The following is a 19,590-nucleotide window of genomic DNA, read 5'->3' on the forward strand; positions in this document are numbered from 1 at the left end:
AGTCTTTTACTGCTTTCTGTTTATTGCAGGGCTGTTCTGAGTCCAGTATATTCTGCCTGATTGTTGATATTAAGAGATTACATTTCGTCACTTGCAAAAGTCTGTTGCAACAGCTAATCGTGCTCTGTTAAAAATAGTTCTTAATTCTAAATTTCAATGTGCGTGTCTTCTATTTCCTGCTACCAATTCATATCTACCTTTTGCCCTTTACAGTAGTGTTTTAAACATACCAACACAAACAAGCACTAATTATTCTTTGTTTTTTTATAAATATGATAAATTGAGCATGCATAAGTCTTGCACAGATAGATATCTTAAGTATTTTTTTTCTAGTTCTGTTCCTTATTTTTCCATCTTCTTACGTTGCAATTAATAAGGGTTATTAGTTAGTGTGGCAGTTAATATTACAGTATTTCCTAGAGGGGTCTCACCCATGACCTGCTTTTTTCATTCTGACCCACTGAATACATCCACAAGATTTTTAATTTTTTCTCAAATGAATTTTTCTGTCAGAACTATAGTAGATAGCTGACTCCAAAGAAAGGGCTAAGTGAGGATTCTGAATTCTGTCTCTTGGGAAGAATTGTTTGTCTGTGAGAGATAATTTGCCCAACTTTGAACAGTGTTAGACTTTTTTCTTAATCACTAGATTAAAAAAAAAAATCTTTGTAAAGTAGACAAAAAAAACCCCAACACATTAATGTATTTTTGTTCATTTGTTATGAGAAAGGTTTCAGGGAGTTGAACGGTAAGTTGTTCTAGAATTTGCCTCGGTTGGGTCAGATTTGTCAGCAGTAGAGAGAAAAACAAAGTTTTGTCTCCTGGGAGATGGGGATATGATAGACTAAATGTCATAATGATGTGAACAAATGAGATGTAACGTGCATTGAAAATATATGTTTTCCATTAAATTTCCACAAAAATGATTGAAAACGTCTTGGGAATTATTTAAGCAATTTACAATATTGTTTAAAAAGGTACATCTGGGCACACTGAGTACAGTCTTTTGTCGTTCATTAGCAATGTATTTAATGAGGGTTTTTTAAGTGATAGATAGTTAAGGTAACAGACAAGTGACAGATTGTTTGTCTTGAACGATTTCCCTATTTCAGGCCCATTACAAAGCAATTAGAAATCTGACAGCATTTTTTCTCTGCATTACTGATCATCTAAAGTGATGAGAAATGAGAGGTGATGAATATTAATTGTGTATTTTCATATAATTATCATAAATTATTACCTTGTCTAGTGTGCTGTGAGTGAAATAAACTCAGCGGATGAAAACTCAGACAAAATTGGTAATTTGAAAGATTTTATAACTTAGATTTTACTTTTTGTCTTTCAAGTGTGGTATCAATCAACCTAAATCAGTCAGATGAACTGAGGGAAAGACAAGAATACTTGTACTTCGCTAATGTAGGTCAGCACAGTATTTGCTTCTGCATCCTCTGACAAATTATCTGTCTTTTCAAACCCACCACATTTACACGGAACTTATTTCTGTGCCTGTGCAACCTTTTCTATAAATATTTACTTAATGTTTGAGGTTTCAAATGGTTTTAAAAGCGGATGCTTGGCTGAACCAAGAAGAACCTGCTATTTTCATCTTTTATCACTCGCTTGGTAATGTTCATTTGAATTTGCCACCTGTTTGCACTGTGTTTTTTGTCTAGGGACCCCGGTCTCTTTAAATTCCAGTAATGAACAGACTGAATAAAGCTTCTTTTGTTGATATAACTTGATCTTGTTGCTGATTATAGTTAAAGCAAAAGTTTAAAGACCCTTACCAATAGCAGGCTTGTCTAATGTCACGTTGGTTACCAGCTAATGCCAATTGCCATACATCTAAAGGCTCTGGAGCAATAACTGTGGCATCTATAATGCCTGCAAGCATGTCAGGTCAACAGTTTATATTAACAATAGTTTCTGGGAAATATAATTCTCAGATCAAATATTTAGATTTTAGATTGTTTTATTTTAATTGGCTTTTTCCTGATAATTGGAAATGTTTCCACTTATTTGTTGAAGGCCAGAGTACTAATGGGCTTTCTGATTACTTTCCTTAGAGGTACACTTCATAGTTAATGATACTTTCGATAAACATTTTTCCATTATGTAGGTTTTCTTTAAGACTAAGCTGCATTCCAGGTATGGTGACAAGTTATAAAATGGTTTTTAGTGGTACAGTGAAGAACATAGTTGCTGTACTTCAAATGCCATTTCCTTATATATTTCTGTATTACAGAAATATATTTCTGGATTACATTGAGGTTTTAGTCTTAGCTTAAGCTTGGATGTATGTTATCTTTTCAGTTTCAACTGGAAGATGTAGTTTGAAGGTCTAGTTATGCTGTTCTAATGGTTAGTTGCCACTGAAAGTGGGAGGGCTACAGAACAGCTACCCATGTTGCATGACTAGTCAAAGGGTTCCGTTTGTCTAAGAGGTTTTGTAGCTGTTTTCAATGAATGGAAACAAGGGAACAGCAAATCAGTAAAAGCAATCTTAATTTATCATTTGCCTAACTATTATAATTTGGTGTTAGTACAAAAATACTATCATGCGTCGGATTTCTACAAATGGAAATATTGTTTAAGGCTATATGAAGTTATTTGAGGATGGTATTCAGTGTGGAGGGAACTGGAGAGAAAATATGAAGCATCATTTGATTGCTGCTGAGTGTAGCATTGTTGGGAAAATCAGTGGCGTAATACCATTTTTACATATTTACATATGTAAGGCTAGAATTTATTACTAAAAACATTAGAAACCAATTCTAGTTGTTTAGAGCAAATTATGCTTGATTGTTAGTGACACAAGGGGTATTTTATCAACCAAAAGTCGTCTTCCTGACAAAGGATCATGGTCCATTTCTCCCATTCCTCCTCTTATGAAACTGTAGTATCAATCTAGAGCCTTTTCTTGGCTTTATTCTCTGCTCTGGTGTTGGACAGATGGGAATATATATATTTTTGGCTTCTGACACAGAGCTGAACTTTGTTGTCCCTTCACATTTCCTTGTGCTAATGGAAGAATCTTGAAGAGAGTAAACATTGTTATCTAGTGCTAGTCAAAAGGATAACTTCATCAACTGTACTTGGAATGGATTTGTGATAGAAAGGTCAGCTTAGTCGTAGCTAGATTGTTTGAGATAAGTCCAATCAAAGTATACTATGCTAAGTTAGCTATAGGTATTAAATGATTCCTTTGGAAAGGTCAGTATATTGGCGACTACCTTTCTACATACATATTTACATTAATTTCAGCAGACTTGCTTAGATAATCATTCAGTCACTAAGAATAGTTTAAAGAAGCCTTTTCAAGCGTGGTTTTTGGCCTGCCTTTTTGGAGATAGACACGGGAAACACACGCTTTGAGGGACTGGATAGAGTACCTCCAGGGGCTGGATGGAATACATCAGAGGAAGCTGAGGGAGCTGGCCAGTGCTCTGCGTGGTGATTAGGGGAGATCCCCTGCTATTTAAAAGAGGTAATTGTTACATCTGTCTTAAAAACAAACAACAACGCAAGAGAGGACTGAGGAAAAAGGCTGTATCTCACTGCCTGCAGAGATTGTTGAGCAAGTCCATGTGGAAGGGGTTTCTAAGCATAAGAAGGAAATGAAGATCACAATCTATTTTACTTTTAAACAGGAAACAGCAAACAACAAAAATCTAGTAAGTGCTCAGGAAAAACACCATATGGCACGCGCCACATGGATGCACAACCTATATTGGCAAAAGATGTGTGAGTAAAGCCATTGCAACTTTTCACTGATGTCATTTGTCAAAGTAAGATGTTTAATTTGCTACCATGTGGTAATTTGTAAAAATATAATTAAGTAAATATTTTAGTAGCATCATTCTCAGTCTAAAGATGAAGGCACGAGGAAAACATTTAAGGTTTTTTTTATACATCCTCAGTATAATATACTCTCAGTTTCGGTCAAATAAAGGGGAAACTTCTTGAAATCCTACAGATTATTGGTTTATCTTTTCCCTTAAGATTTTTGTTTTTTCACTGTTTGTGAATCTTTCATTCTGGATTCATCTGCAGATGACTTAGTGATACTGGAATATTTTAAATAATTTTATCTTCTCAAGTTTCTTCTCAAGCTACTTAGATAACAGTTCTTCCTCTTCAGTCCCGTGGCAAACTGGAATGTCAAGTCACAGTGCTAATTAACTGACTCCAGTCAGGGGGGTTAACTGTATTTTTGTACTAGTAAACATGAAAGCGTGATTACAAAGTACAAGACAGTGCACATCTTCGCTGGAGGGAAGAAATCCTGTTGTGTGAAGGCCGTGGTCAGGGCATGGCAAGGTTGGCTGCGGGAGGGAGAGCTGGGGACAAGCGTGGTAGCAGGCCCAGCCAAGTCAAGCAGCTGGGTCAGTGAGCGCCCTGCTTTGTTCGTCAGCAGACTTGGGGTGAGAAGACAGGGATGAGGAAGAGCAGCAACATGGGTCGCCAATCAGGGTGAGCCTCAGGTCTGGTGACAGGGTTCAACACAGCCAGCCAATAATTTCTAGGCCTGACCAGAAGACATCCTGTGGGCTGGGGCCCACTGCCAGGCACGGCTGCTGTGCAGGTGGGGCTGCGACTCAGGCCAGGCTGAATGTAAGAGCTTCAGCTTAAATGCAGCTCCTGCAGGAAGAGATGTCGGCCTGGGCTGGGGACACCCTGCAGAGCTGTCTGGCGGCTCCCCAGGGTCACTGAGAAAGGAGGAGCAGTTCAGCTGTGCCAGTCATGAAACTGGCCCCAAGCCCAGGCAAAGCCCTGGAAGGGGGATGCGATTAGGCACCATGCAGTCATTTAAGATTCTCGAGGTGCAGCTACCCTTTTTTCTCTGCTTCCCAGAAAAGTGCATTAGCAGATGGTAGCCACTTGAAGGTCTGCAAGTATAAGTGACGCCTAACTTTTCATCTTTTACAGCTTTTAATCTCCCTTATGGTCCACCTAGCTAGTAAAACTGCTACGACAACTCAATTATCAATTTCCTTGGGAACTCTTACTGTGGTCAAGGAAATGTGCGCTCTCATTTTTCACACTGATCCATTTTCCTTAGCATGAAAATTTAATTCCTCAGACCTAGAGTATGTTTTGCCTGCTCCAGGTATGAAAATGTCCCATTTCTCTGGTGTTTGGGGTGTGACAGACACTAAGAATATTGGATGCTGTCTAGTTTTTCGTGACTAAGTGAGATTAGATATTGAATGCTGCCAGATTCTTGTATTATCCAAAAAGCATTATTTAAACATTTTTTTTCCTACATTAGGCCTGATTGCCTAACTCGGCAGCGTAGTTTTCTTTTTTCTCATAGGAGTACTGGAGAAAAATCTTTCATGGTTTTCATGGAACGACAGGGTTTTGGTGGGGGAGGTGAAAGAGAGAGAAGCAGCAGTTTCTTTGTACTCAGCAATTCAGCGATCTGGGATAAAATTTTCATTCAAGCCTTTGGCAAGGTTCCCAACAATTTAGTAGGTTATGGTTTCATACACAGTGTGTATTTATTCAGAATGTACTTTTTGAGAAAAAATAGTAGTTTTATAATAAACTGTAATTAGAAATGGTATTGCAAAAGAAGGAGGAAATTTGACTTTCCTAATAAAAGGAAAATGATCATCACTTTGTATTCCCAGCGCTTGTATGAGTTGAGAACTATTTACTTGACGCTAGTTAGCCAGATGTAAGGTTTGCAGCATTATTTGTTGACGAAAGTTCTTCCCAAAGTGATACAGACTATGTATGTAGGTTGCCCAGAAAGTAATGTCTCCTATTTGTTTCCATGGAAATAACAACAGATACCAAGAGCGCAATAACACTGTCTGATAGAGCAAATTCTCAACTACAAAACACTATTTTTCAGCATATTCACAACATTGGCCAATTTGTGGGGACGAGCTGGTCGAGATGCACTTCATTTTGTGATATGACAGCTATGTCAATCTGGAACGTGGCTTGTCTTTCATATCAATGTCACCACTGCAGAAATGCACCGTCCACCACCTCGCATGTCTCCCTACATGTTCAGCAATTGATGATGAGTGTCAATGGGTTCCATTTTTTCTGCATGGAGGAATTCAGTGGCACACCACTGCTTGGTAGTGCACTTCCATGTCAGACGCTGTTTTGTTGGGCTGCCCCTCTACTAACAGAATATTGGTGGAAGATTCAAACTCTACTGCCATACCACCAGCATCTGCCTCTGCCTTGTTAGGCAGCGTAATAAGATAGGAGGCATTAGTTTCAGAGCCACCTTCGTACATAATGCTATCACTTACTGGGTGAATGATTATGAAGCATTTTTCATAAATATATTAGATTTATAAAGCCATCAGACATTTCTTTGCATCATGTAAGTGATGTATACAGCGGGTATAATAAAGTCATGGTTAGAATTTTCACAGTTTTTATGACGATTTATATACAGGCGTGCACCAGACAATGTTTCAGGAATGTAGTACTTGAAACGTCCCATTCTCATCTGTCAATTTAAAGCTATATTAATATGGTTATCTGGAGCATGCATGCATGTAATGCAACAATAATGCAAGTGCAAATAAGTACGAAATGTGTCTGGAGAGAAATGCTTTAACAGTGCAAGCAAATAATGAATAAATGTAAGATTTCCTTAACCCCTCCATTATAATTAAGAACTGATATTGCTTTTATTTTCATTTTTAGTATATTTGATACATAAAATGCTTTTACCATGTAGAGAGCGCTTTTCTTGAGAAATCACACAGGATGTGCAATTATAGAAGTAAAAAGAATAACGTAAACTTAAATATGTAAATTTAAATAGAATATTAAAATAAATCTTTTGAACAACTACTGAAAAATTACAAAGAAAATAATATGTGTTTGTTAAGTACGCAGTATAAATAAGTAAGTTGGATTAAAATGGATGACTAGATAGATATAACGGAGGCAGCCAAATAATGAATGTCTAAAGGATGGTTGTTACATCTGATGTACTTCATTGTATATTGTAAGTAATTGCTATCCATAAAAAATTCCATGGCTTCTGTATAAGAAATAATTTGACAGGCAACACCAGTACTAAGCGACAGCAAGTAGTACAAATCCTCGGCAACTGTCATCCTGCTGTTGAATTCACATCCAAAACTGTGTGATAACTTTGACCTGTGTAGCTGTTACTGAACCAATATCTGTTCAAGTATATTTTTCAGTTATGGAAAAAAATGTTAGCCACGAGCAAATCAATTTCTTAGAAAAACTCTATGGACTTTTCTTTAGTATACCGTTGTTTTCTATTTAAAGAAGAAATAAGATGAAATGTGCTTTAGTTTGGTAATAATGAATAATTGTAAAATTCCACTAGAGAAGAAAAATAAAAATTTTGATCTCTTATAGATTAAAAAAAAAATCAGCAGGTAGGTAGTAAAATTTTCTGTTGTAGTCATTACAAAATGTATTCATTGATTGGTCCATGAATAAATAGCAGTTTAATTGCTTGTAAATGGGACAAAAAGTTGTTAGAGCTCTTCAGGTTTTTAGCTTTTTTTTTTATTTTTAGCTTTTTTTCTTTGTTTGTTTAGTTAGTTATTTGTTACTTTTTCATTTAATATCCCGCTTAAATTTCTGTTAACCTTTTCTCCTTGTGTCTCTGGGCATTTTTTCTTGAGCAATAAAAATAAGGTCCCGCATGTTAGTTTAAATTCACTTCAGTTGGATAGAAATTTTGCTTAATTAAGGAGTGCCAAGCCATTTTTCCTGGCTATTAAGCACCATTTCATAACAAGTTTTTTATGAGATTTCTGCATATTAAGTCCTTAACTTTATTGTGTTTAATCTTCAGAAGGATGGGCACCAGTGTTATGTCTAAATTTGGGTTTTCTCAAGGTATAAAACAGTTCAGCAGTAGTAGTAGAATGAAATTACTCTTGATAATTGCATGCCTTTGTTTTCTCTTTGAAATCATTTCAGTTAGGGTGTTGGAGTTATTCTTGGGTATCCTAAGATTTACATACACTGTGTGTTTAAATAATAGTTATGATGGTAGTAATTGTTAAGAAAAAGCTGAACAAAAACTGAGGAGCAATAATAAGAACAGGATAGAAACATCTACAGTAATCCTGTAGATGTTTTCTTTGCATTTACTCTCATTCAGTAACAGGAGCTTTACGTATTGTTCAAGTCATAGCCCTTGGCTGCGCTAGACCAGTTATGTAAAGGTTTACTTGGCACTTAAAAATAACATAATCTCTAGTTAATACCAGTTGTAATGTTAAAATTCTGTCAATGTGGTTGGTACAATAGTTAAGGTTAAAGAGAAGGAAGTTATCTACTGAATGAAAAAAAGACAACGAATAGATTTCAGTGTACAAACAAATTTTCCTTTGGTTTTGTAGTTTTTTTATTTTTATTTATTTATTTATTTATTTATTTATTTATTTATTTATTTTGCTGTTTAAATGTGTAACTAAACAGTCTTTAAAAAAAAAAGACATAAAAGACAAAAAGACATAAAAAAAGTCCCTCCTGCAGTCACTAGTCAGAATTTGAAACATAGCATAATACATGCAGCTATAATACTAAAATGATTTTTTTGATTGAACTCAAATGTTTGGTATTCCAGTGATCATAGTATTTTATTTAGTATAAGGATTTCTGTGCAATGCATGCAGACAAATTTGGAGGTTCTTGCTTCTTTGACATCTTTTATATGTCTTAAAAAGAGAATATTCTGACAGTTAAGAATTACTGGAATACGAAAGGAGATGGAGGTCTTGATCTCATCCTATTCCTTTCTGTCTTCTTTATCTTTGATACTGCTGTTGGCACAGTTACGTTAGTGGTGATTCGGATCTTCTAAAGAGAGGATAAAGTGAGACTGTATGATCTTCATATGGGTCAATATTCCATCCAGGTCTTTGAACTGTAGTCTATAGTAATTTTTTTTTGCCATTGGTAGTAGCCTCAAATTTAAAGTTTGAGGGCTTTTTTTCTCATTATTTTAAATGCTTCTAAAAATTAAATATTTCTGTGATGGAATTTTATATTCATTTCATATGAAGGAAGGCTTGTAAGGCAGTGCTAGTGCAGTGTAGTATTGCTGAAATACCTACTGAACTTCACCACTATTCTATCTTACAACACAGTATACAATTTCCGTTATGATTCTGGCTTATGCAAAGATATTAATAATTCAGCTGAATTCTGAAGGAAGCAAATTGATTTGAATTTGCAGAAGCAAGAATCAGGGTGAAACTCCTAACACATTTTTATAAGGTATTCTTCAACTTCAGTTAAGTTGTTGTGTGCTTTTCAGTGGTTAAGTTTTTGGAACTCCTTGTAATCAGTCATTAATAATGTAAACTAGTGAAAAAATAGAGCGTAGAATTTTGACTATATTTATCATATTTCTCTTTTAGGAAGTGTCTTTGTTCCTATGCAAAAACAGCTCTTGAAAATACTAAAGGGAAGCAAAGCTCTAGATAACTTATATTTGCCCAAAACGTGTCTGCAGTGAGCTATTGTATCAAGAAGGTCAAAACTTCAAGACTGTTCTACACATCAAACAAAATCAGTTCAGAGCTGTGACGGTCTATCGGATATACAGACAGCTACAAATGAAGCTGTACAGACAATTTCTGTCTTATAGTATCATCCAAGAGAAACAGACCGCAAAGTGTTCCCACAGGTCGACTAAGGTAATCAAAGCTTTTCTCTCTTGCTTTTAATCTAATGTTTGATGCAGTTCGGTCACCTTGTAATGATGATTTAGTTGATATTCTTAAACAGACCTTGATAACTTTTATTAAGGTTTCTTGACCTAACAGGTTCTCAGAATACATCTTTTAAAAAATGTATTGACTTTAATCAAACATTTCCAAAAGAAGAATAAAATTACAGTAAAACAGGCATTTCAGTTAGCCTTGAAAATTTTTAGCGTGCATAATAATAGGTGGTTAATATTCATCAGGTTGATTTTCTTTTAAGGAGAACGTGATTGTCCGTATTGAATCAAAGAATGAGTGGATCTCATCTGGAAAATGCCAAGAAAACAAGTGAATTTTGGGATGTGCCATGAAGATGACTAAAGTGAAAAGCTTTTTCTCATTAGTGTGTTCTATTTTGGGTTGGAAAATTGTAGGCAAACGTAGAAGATTACAGTAAGCCCTTCAATTGTGTGCTGACGTGACCTCAGGTAGAGTACAAATGGTCTTAAATTTGTTTTTAAGTGTTTTCTTATACTGCTGAAAACCACCGAGTTATATGGCATTGCTAATTTTGTATGATAAGATATATATTTTAATATATTTGTCCCCACATGTATTGAAGTCTTAAACTCTAAAACTCAAAAAGATAGTTTGTATTTACTCTTTAAAAGGGAGTAGATTCTGGGTTTTCTATTAATATGATTGAGCACTCAGTACAGAAGTAGCTACCCTAATTTGATGGCATGACGTACTTTAGAAATGCTTAAAGAAGACAAAAAGGCTTGCATTTTTATGTGGTCATTTTGACATTTAGAAAATGTGGCAATTATAAAATTGTTACGATTGCCCACATACCAGTATGTCTTAAGTGAAGTATCAGTTCAGCTCAACCTGAAATGAATGGGAGTATTGCCAAGGATTTTCGTGGGAGAGAGATTAAAATCTTAGGCCTCAAACCAATTTTGAGTATTGCATGGGAACGTCTTGTTGCAGACTAGGACGGAGACCGTATGTCACAAATATTCGTTCCGAAGTATGAGATTTCATTATGAATCTCCCCCCAACCTCCTCCCCCCCCCACACACACTTTATTTTTCTTCTGAAAATTGCCTTGCTGTTGTATTATACAGAGGTTATCTTTGATATAAACGTTTAAAAAATGTTTTAGGTTTTTTTTTTTTTTTTTTTTTAAATTAACTGTTAGTTTATTTAACTTTATTCTGCTAGCTGCAATATACATATTGTGCTATCAGGGAAACAGAAACAATTAACAATTAGCTCGTCTTTGCAGTCACAGTACAGGCATAATTGCTGTCAATTTGATTGAAATTTTGCCTAAGAGGTGCTATTGTTGGTGCTTACTTTTTAAACTAGAACTAATAATCTACAATGTCCACTGAGAGCATTTTGTAATTGAAGGTTTTCTCAGAATCAACTAAAATTTTTCAATTTTTATTTGTGCTGATAGGTTTTAAGAAATATTAATAAATATTTCATAGAAGAACTTCATGATAGGGTGATAGAACTGTATTTCGAGTATTCTAGGAAATTCAGAGTAAACTCACTTTGGGATAGACTAAATCTATTTTGCTTGACAGAACCTGATTTATCTGTAATTTCTATTTTTTAACTCAAGTGCTAAGAACTAAATTCTTACAGTCTGAAGAATTTTAATGATTATAAATCCAGATTACCTTTTTTGCGCAATTACAAACATTCTTAATAATTGTATATTATTTAAAAAGGCAACAATTTTAGATTCTTTCTGTAAAATCCTAAACTGGATTTTTTTTCAGCAGAATGAGAAGTGCTTTCTGTTTCTCTGTTTCAAAACTCTGGCATGTCCAGAAGGCATTTGAAGTATCTGAAGTTATTAAGCAGCAGCCAAATGTAATCGAAGTCATAGCTTACATGAATGGCAAAAGGAAGGTCTTTGCTAAAGTTCCTCTGTCCTTAATCCAGTGGCATCTAATATAAGTTTTCTTACATGCATTAACTTCATTTATAGCTTTTGCTTTAAATCCCAATGCAAATCTTTTTTTCCTTTAAAGTCACATGAAATTCTTCTTTCTTTGTACACTATTCCTAAAATCTGACTTGTTAACAATTCTTATAAACACTAAGTGAAACAAAGCTATGGAAATACAGAAAGGAATAACAGACGATATTGCTTGTCATTAAAGGCAATCCTTTTAAAACAATCCTTTTATGGGTATGTATTTTCCTCATCTTGTTATCTTATGACTTCCAGTGATCATCACTTAAATACTAAATTACTCATGGTGCAGAGTGGTAAATTAGTTGAGAATAGATTTCTGATTTCCAATTTTTATTTTTATTTTTCTGATTAAAAAGGATCATAAAATGAGTATGTTTGTAATCGGTATTCCTTACCTCCTGTATCCATTTAGCTGCTGGAGGAGTGCACTAAAAAGCTGATTCTGAACATGGCTGCACAATGAGAGTTCTTGGCAGGCAGCTCTGAGCACTAGAACCTAAAGACATACCCCATGATGCCGACGATGTTTATATTTCAACTGAAGAGACTTTTTTAGGTCCGTTTAAAAAAAAAGATTAAAAAAAAAAAAAAAAGAACAGCCCAAACAAAACCAAAATGAAGAATCCCCAGCAAATGGCTTAAGGGTTGCAATTACAAAATTATTTTCATTCTGTCTTTTTGCATGGTTTAACAAAACTAATGTTTACTCATTTACAGCTCAGTAAGAGGATAATGTGCTTAATGAAAGAAAAATCTACTGACAGCCACGTTTATTGCCCTTCATTAGCATTGGTACTTAATTTAATATAGATCTGAATAGACATTAGGGAGCCTGCAGGAGGTTAAATGGTGAAAATTTAAAGAGATTATTGAATTTACTGTTTAGTTTCAGTGACATCAAACAGACAAAATTAATTAAGCCTATTCCACTAGTAAAAATAATCCAGAATGTAAGATTGGATTTATTAATGTTGTTGTTTATAATTTTTTCAACATTTATTCTGGCTACATGGAATATCTGCTTTATCATGCCGTATTAATTTTACATTTTTCAGTAAGACTATTTTTAACAATATTCTTTTCTCCTCATTCCCTTCTAAGTCTGCTAATTCTGTTGGATTTTTTTGTTTGTTTGTTTTGTTTTTAATAAGGGAAAGGATGTTTCTGAATCATGTACATTTTAAACACGAATAAGTCTTTGTCATGTTTTAATATCACGAAGTCCATTCTGAGAGTTCTGCAACAAATTTGGGGCACCGTTTTATAAAATTAAATAGAGTTTGAAGGTATCAGATTGAAGATATCAACCGGGTATTATATTAGATGATTAATTCAACTGGCATTTGTGTTAAAGAACTGTTAATTAATAGAAGTTAATGTATTATTAGAAGCAAAACATTTATTAGTGTAGAGTACGTATAGGTCTAGTTGCAGTGAGAAATGCAAGTAAGAAAAATTGTCGAAACCTAAATGAAAGTGTTCAGTTTGTATCATCTTGTAAGTGTAAAGGTAGATATGTTATTAAAAATGTCAGGAATAGCAAAGAAGAAAATCAAAAGAGCAATAATTCTACTAGTGAATGTATATTTTGCATACTAGTTCTTTATATGTAATCTTCACGCTCTTTAAATCCTTTGCAGATTGGAACTATTTAGTGCAGAGGACACTTCAGGAAGATATCTATATAGCGTTCATTGCTAACTATTTGTCTAAGAAAATGACTAGTGTATAGTTCTTTGTACATCCATAAAAATCTAATATTCATTAGTTGCGCCTTTATGATCTATGTCCTATAATTGAAGGGATATGTAAATATTCATGGGGATATGCAGGCATGAAACTTAGGTTAGTAAGCCAGTGTCTTACATCATCAATTTTATATGCGATAAACTCTTCTGGTAACATGAAAATTATTCTGATATAGACGACTCATTTTCTAGAATGACTATAGCGAATGGTCTATATATTCAGACGTAGATATTTTTACTTATTCTTGAAAAGCGTACGATAGAACTGATATTTGCACTCTGAGTATCACTGAAATGATACTATTATTTCAGTAATTTTGTATGAGCATTGCTATAATTTGCTACAAAATCTTCACTGGCCAGCATATAGCTGAACGTTCTGATAGATTTTCAAATTCATTCTTTATTTTATTTCTTTCATTTTCCTCTTTTAAGCCAAGTTCAAAACAAAAACTTCTGTGCTTTGTCTGCTGTCTTTGGCTGTGTTTCACTGTAACACGCACTGCTGTTCTTTTAGCACCAAAATGTTGGCACATGTTACTGAAAATTTCACACCATCTCTTGCTGGATCAGCAAGCTTAACCTACCAAAATCTGGTGTTGTTGAATGGTTTTTGACTGATAATCAATCTTTTTGCTGCTCGACAGTTGTTGCTGGGACACAGACTAGAGCAGGTGGCAGATGTGCCTTGTCTTTTGAGAAAAGAAAGAGTAGGTGAGCTTGGGCACAAAGTAACATATTGTGTGTCCATTAAAAGGGTAAGTATAACGGGAAAAAGTCACTGCTGTAAGTAGAAAAACCACCAATATCAGAAATAGGCCTTTTTATATTCCCGTTTACATCTTTAATAGAGCTGGAAAATTACACTAATGTAGAATTCCACGTGCTCAGAAATCAGAACTGACGTTAAAAGTGTTACTTATCTAAATAATATCCCATAGTACTTTTTCTGGCTTATATTTTTTGTTATTTATACATAGAATGAGAGTACGACTCAGAAATATTTTTTAAATTATCTTCAATACATTGAAGATAGATTGCAGAGATGTATAAATATTAGAGAGGCAGACTGTGTATTTCTTTTTTTTTTTTCCCTAGCCCAAGACTAAGAAGAGAGAATAAGGTGGCATAACTTGTCCGTTTGAATGTACTGATTGCTGCATTAAAATTCTTAATGCATAGACAACAAGTTCAAACTTCGTCAGCAAATCCCTTTTGCATGATATAATCCAATATCCCAACCCTGAAAAGTGATCACGTGGAAATTAGACCTTTTATATGTAAAGTTACACACAAATATTTGCAAAGTCAGCATCTTTGTTGAAATGTGTATTTTAAATATTCAGCCAGTCACAAAGTGTGTCAAAGGCATATCATCTTGCACATACTTTCATTGCTTCAAGAGATGTAAATGCCTAGAATAATTAGAATTCCCAATTATGGCTTTGTCCAGTTGATTTGGATTTATTCACCTCCTCACCCTTCTTAGATAGGAAAATTTAAGTCGAAATTTGGGTTAAATGAAATAGAATACAGAAATAGTTAACTTATTTTGTCATCTGAGATAAAAATTGAAAGCTTTCACTTCTGTTGATTTATTTAAATGTTTATAATATATACAGGTGACATATCAGTTGAAGTGTCATTCCAATTAGCTAACAAAAAAGAACCAAGTCTCAAGCATTATTAACGTATTTTGGAGAGACTATTGTAGAACTTGTATGTTGCAGAACTGTGCCAAAGAGTTAATGCTCTGTGGTATGTTATTATTCCATGTAATTTACATATGATGAACATCTGTGTTTGTATGTAATGATGGTTCGTTGGAAATATGTTGGAGAGCATATACATGTGTTTGTTTGAAGGCATTTGTATGTATAACAGTTGCTGTACTTTAAAAAATATTAGGTATTCTTATTTATTCTTTTCAATACCTCTTGTTTCTACTGTCAGCTTTTATTGTAACCCCCTTGTGTCTTTGCAATTGAATTTCAGGTGTCCAGTATACTGCTTCATATTTTTCTTCATTAGTTATGAACTTAAAGTGTTAATAAGTTCTATTTAATTTAATTCTAGTAACAATAGTAGCCTTGCAGAAGAAAATAATCAATTAGCTATCGCTCTTTCATAAAATGTTTGTGCATTTTACCACTTCTACTATTGCAGAAAATATGGCCACGTGTAAGTTTCCGATCAGTATTTTTTTCATTTTCTGTGTTAGCCATTTACCTTGAACATGCTTGAGAATTACTAAATTGGAGATAAAGGAGTTTTGAATGACTAATTGATTGTGTACTTGGACTGCAGTCCAAAACCAGTTATACTCAGAACTAATTCACTGTACTACTATTGAGAGTGATTTCTGTAGGAGCCTTCAGAAAAGTGGAGTTAAGCTTTGTATTTTTATGACTGTAGTGATAGACATACAGCTCACCTGTAGGTACTCGTTCTATACAATATCTAACATAGCTGTGCTGATCTTAAGCCGAATCACTTTCTAAAGACAGCATTTAGGCCAAAATATTTTTGTTGATGTGCCATGCTCATATGTTTTTTTGTAAGTCATAGTGACATGGACCAGGCTTCAGCAAAGAAGCCACTTTGCAGATCATATAGGTCACCTCATCTAATTAATCCATTTTATTGCTAGGGTGTAGGGCATTGGTTATGATTTACCTCCAGATCTTATGCTGTGGATGACTGTATTAAAAGTTGTTTTTTGTGTTCTGTGGCTTTTTCACCGTAAGTGAAAATATATTCATGTTTTATTACACTGATTGCTATGTTAGTTTGGTGACTGCATTAAAAGATACTATGTCCCATTCTATTCATTTAGGAGTGTTGGCAAGCATGCTTATATCATGTTTTTGGTGCAAACATAGCAAAAAATGCAAGAATCAGTCTAGTCATTTTAGTCAAGACATTTACCATAAAAGTACATTTTATTTTAATGTATGAGATTTTCTTGTCTCAAAATAAATTCACCGTTATACAGTTTTAAAAATAATGTTTTGAGTATGTTTAAACAATGGAAGAACTAAGATAGTGTACTTTATATTCATTTACTATTTTTAATAGTGGATGAGTGTACCTTCATTTTAGTTTTTGTTCAACAGTAGTTTTTATAAACGTTTTAACCTTGGTTAGCATGATTGAATAATTCTGAGGCTGTATTGCCAGTGTCTGTGAGCAGATATAGAAACAATTTGCTCATAAATTATCACATTTTTTCAACTTAGCCCATATTCTTCCCTTTCGAGTTACAGTTGTATAATATATATGTTTTCATTGCCATACTTTAAAAGTAAAAACAAACATTACGAAAATTATTTTGTTTTTTACTGATACCCTTTGAAAAAGACCCCAGCAAAAAAAGTAGTCGAGGTTTAGTGTTCTTAATGCTGCATTTTGTGTCTGTATTGAAATTAAGATACGTGATTTTTTTTCCGTTAAAGAACACTTAGATGCCATGTGATTTACAAAATTTAATACTTCACCATGACAAGTTCCAATTAACAACAATGTCTGTGAGTATGCTGAAAATAGGACTTCTTTTCTGTAAGGATTAAATGTCACTAAAATGGGTGATGCTCACAGTTTTAATTGTTGATTGATTTCTAAATGTTTCATTTCCAAGCAGCATTCTAAATAACAGTATTCTTGCTACAGACACTTAGAACAAGCTCTTTTTCCGTTCAAAATGTAAGAACTGAAGTTGTTGCACTTAATATTCAGAAAAAATACATGTCTGCTAGGATCTTGAAATTAACACCTTTTACTACATTTTTTTCTTGTAATTACTGTAAAATGTTATTATTTAAGTGCAATTGTACTGGTTTTTGATCTGAAAAAAAATGCTATCTATCATAAAAGTATGCAGAGATATATATTTCATTCCCAATTATGAACTTATTTGTCTTTTGAATAGATTTCAAAATACATCACAGGACTTATTGGAAGCTATACAACTTTATTCTTGAATCTTCATATATCAAAATGGTCTTCGATGCTTTAGTTAAGTAGTAGCTTAATCATATCCTGAAAGTTAGAATAACAGAGCCTCTCATTGTTGCGAGAGATGCACATATAACAGAGATTATATTTTAGATTATGTTTCTGAGAGATAACGTACTTCATTATTTTATCATTGAAAAACTATATCCAAATTATTACTGCAGACTTTTACAGCCCTTTCTTGTTGTGATTATATATTTGACATGCGAAGATCCACTTCAGAGCTATTTTGGAACCCTTTGTGATTCTAAAGTTTCCTTTCTAGCCACTCAATGGCATTCAACTCTTTAGTGTTTCAGGTTCAGGAATCTGATGGTATGATCCCACATTTAAAATGCTGCATCTCTTTTCCTTTAGATTTCACAATTAGCAGACTGCTGCTTCTTTTGACACCAAAAGGAAAAGTGCATGTAGTGTTCCCTCTATCACTTCCACAGCAGATTTTTATAAAAAATGTCTGTCTAGACATGGAGTCATATTGATGGTTCGGTAACTGTAGTAAATGTATGTTGTCTGGCTTAAACTTTATTTCCTAGACATTGGCTTCTGTCTCCCTGTGCATTAACCCTGGTAGTTTCTTAAAGAAATAAGAGAAATCTTTGGGGCGTGCTTTAGCTTGATGTTGTTTCTGGTCTGTGAATAAATTTTCCACCATGACTGATTGACTGGATTGATTTCTAGGAGCACACAATAGGCTTTCTGGAATGAGAGATGACAACTAGAAGGTGTAAGCTGATAGTCAAATACGATAATACGTATTTACATGTACGTGTGTGTATGTGTACGAAGTGGCAATACACACAATAAAGTGTGTGTATATATATATATGTATAATACTTTTTTCTACACTGGACAATTATTTTCCAAACATAGCTTAAAATTATTTATTGAATGAAAGGAATATGGAAGCACTAACGTAGAGCAAATGCATTTAATGTATTTAAATGTGCGAAGTGTGGCTCTTTTTAGTGAGTAGTCTGATTTGACCTTCCTAGTCATGTCATAGAAGACAAATCCAGGGTAAATTTGAGAGCTATTTAGAACCAGGATTTGGAAGGCAATTTTGTCCATATCTTTTGCATAATCAGCTAACAATCTCGGTCTGTAGAACCTTTGCCTTAGTCCCTTTGCACTAAGCAGGACCATTAAGATGAAACACTCTTTAATTAATGCAAAACATTGAGACCTCTATCTCTGCTAACTTACAGACTTTACTAAGAATCTATTTGAAATATTTTATACTTAAACCTCTGAACCTTGGTATAAAATCCTCCAAAACAAAATTTGGTTGCTAGCTGTGCAGAATGGAGAAGTATTTCCTCATCCACAAGGAGACGGTCTTATTATTCTAGATCTGAGAAATGTAGAAGTTCAATAGACGTTCTCTCTCATTTCCCTGCCAAATAGAAGAAAAATGTTTATATTATCAAGTGTCAACCTATCAGCTGAATTTTGGGCTGAGATGTAAAGTTGTAACCTTAGCCTTCACCTTTCACCTAGGCTCTATATGTTTTTGTCATTGTTGATGCAGTAATTTCAGATTTGAGTGCAAATAAGGGAGAAATTCATATGAAATGGCAAAAAAAAAAAAAAAAAAAAAAAAAACAACTATTTATTTTAAACTACCAACATCATATTTTGGATTTCTTGAAACCATTTTCATTGCTGCTGGATTACTTGAATGTAATCATAGGAAACTTTGCTTAAATTTTAGTATTGATTCCCTGTTTAAGTTGTTTGGGCTAATATTAGAAATTACAATGGCTAATCATGTATTTATTTTCAATTCTTCCCCAAAGTAAAAGAATCTTCATTTTTTATTTATTTTTTTAAGAATATGTAATATGTTTTTTGTAAAGTAGTGTATGATTTCTGTCACTTAAACCATTATGGGAAACTTTCATCATTCATTGATGAAGCTAAGCCTATATTTGTGCTTTGGGAAAAATATATGAATATTTTCACAAGCTGGAGGTCCTCTTTAGTTTTAATGAATCCTAATACCATGACTTTTTTCTTGAAAAGCTCATGGAAAACTTCAGGGCAGGGGGATGAAATATTTTGATTGACAGAAAAGATGGGATGTTTATAATTTTAATCAAATTTAGAATTAAGACATACTTCAAATAATATGTCAGACTAGTGT

General features: G+C 33.9%; 1 long non-coding RNA gene across 2 annotated transcripts in view; it reads left to right on the top strand.

Annotated features, from left to right (window-relative positions):
• The window catches only part of LOC146544202 (uncharacterized), a 182,105-nt gene that overhangs the window by 1,971 nt on the left and 160,544 nt on the right, over positions 1-19,590 (top strand). For both annotated transcript variants that reach the window (XR_014883325.1, XR_014883326.1), the window contains exon 2: positions 9,396-9,674. This is a non-coding gene — a long non-coding RNA (uncharacterized LOC146544202). The remainder of the gene's footprint in view (positions 1-9,395; positions 9,675-19,590) is intronic.

The sequence above is a fragment of the Meleagris gallopavo genome, chromosome 5 (assembly GCF_905368555.1).
Source record: "Meleagris gallopavo chromosome 5, MGAL_WU_HG_1.1, whole genome shotgun sequence".
NCBI classification, from domain to species: domain Eukaryota; kingdom Metazoa; phylum Chordata; class Aves; order Galliformes; family Phasianidae; genus Meleagris; species Meleagris gallopavo.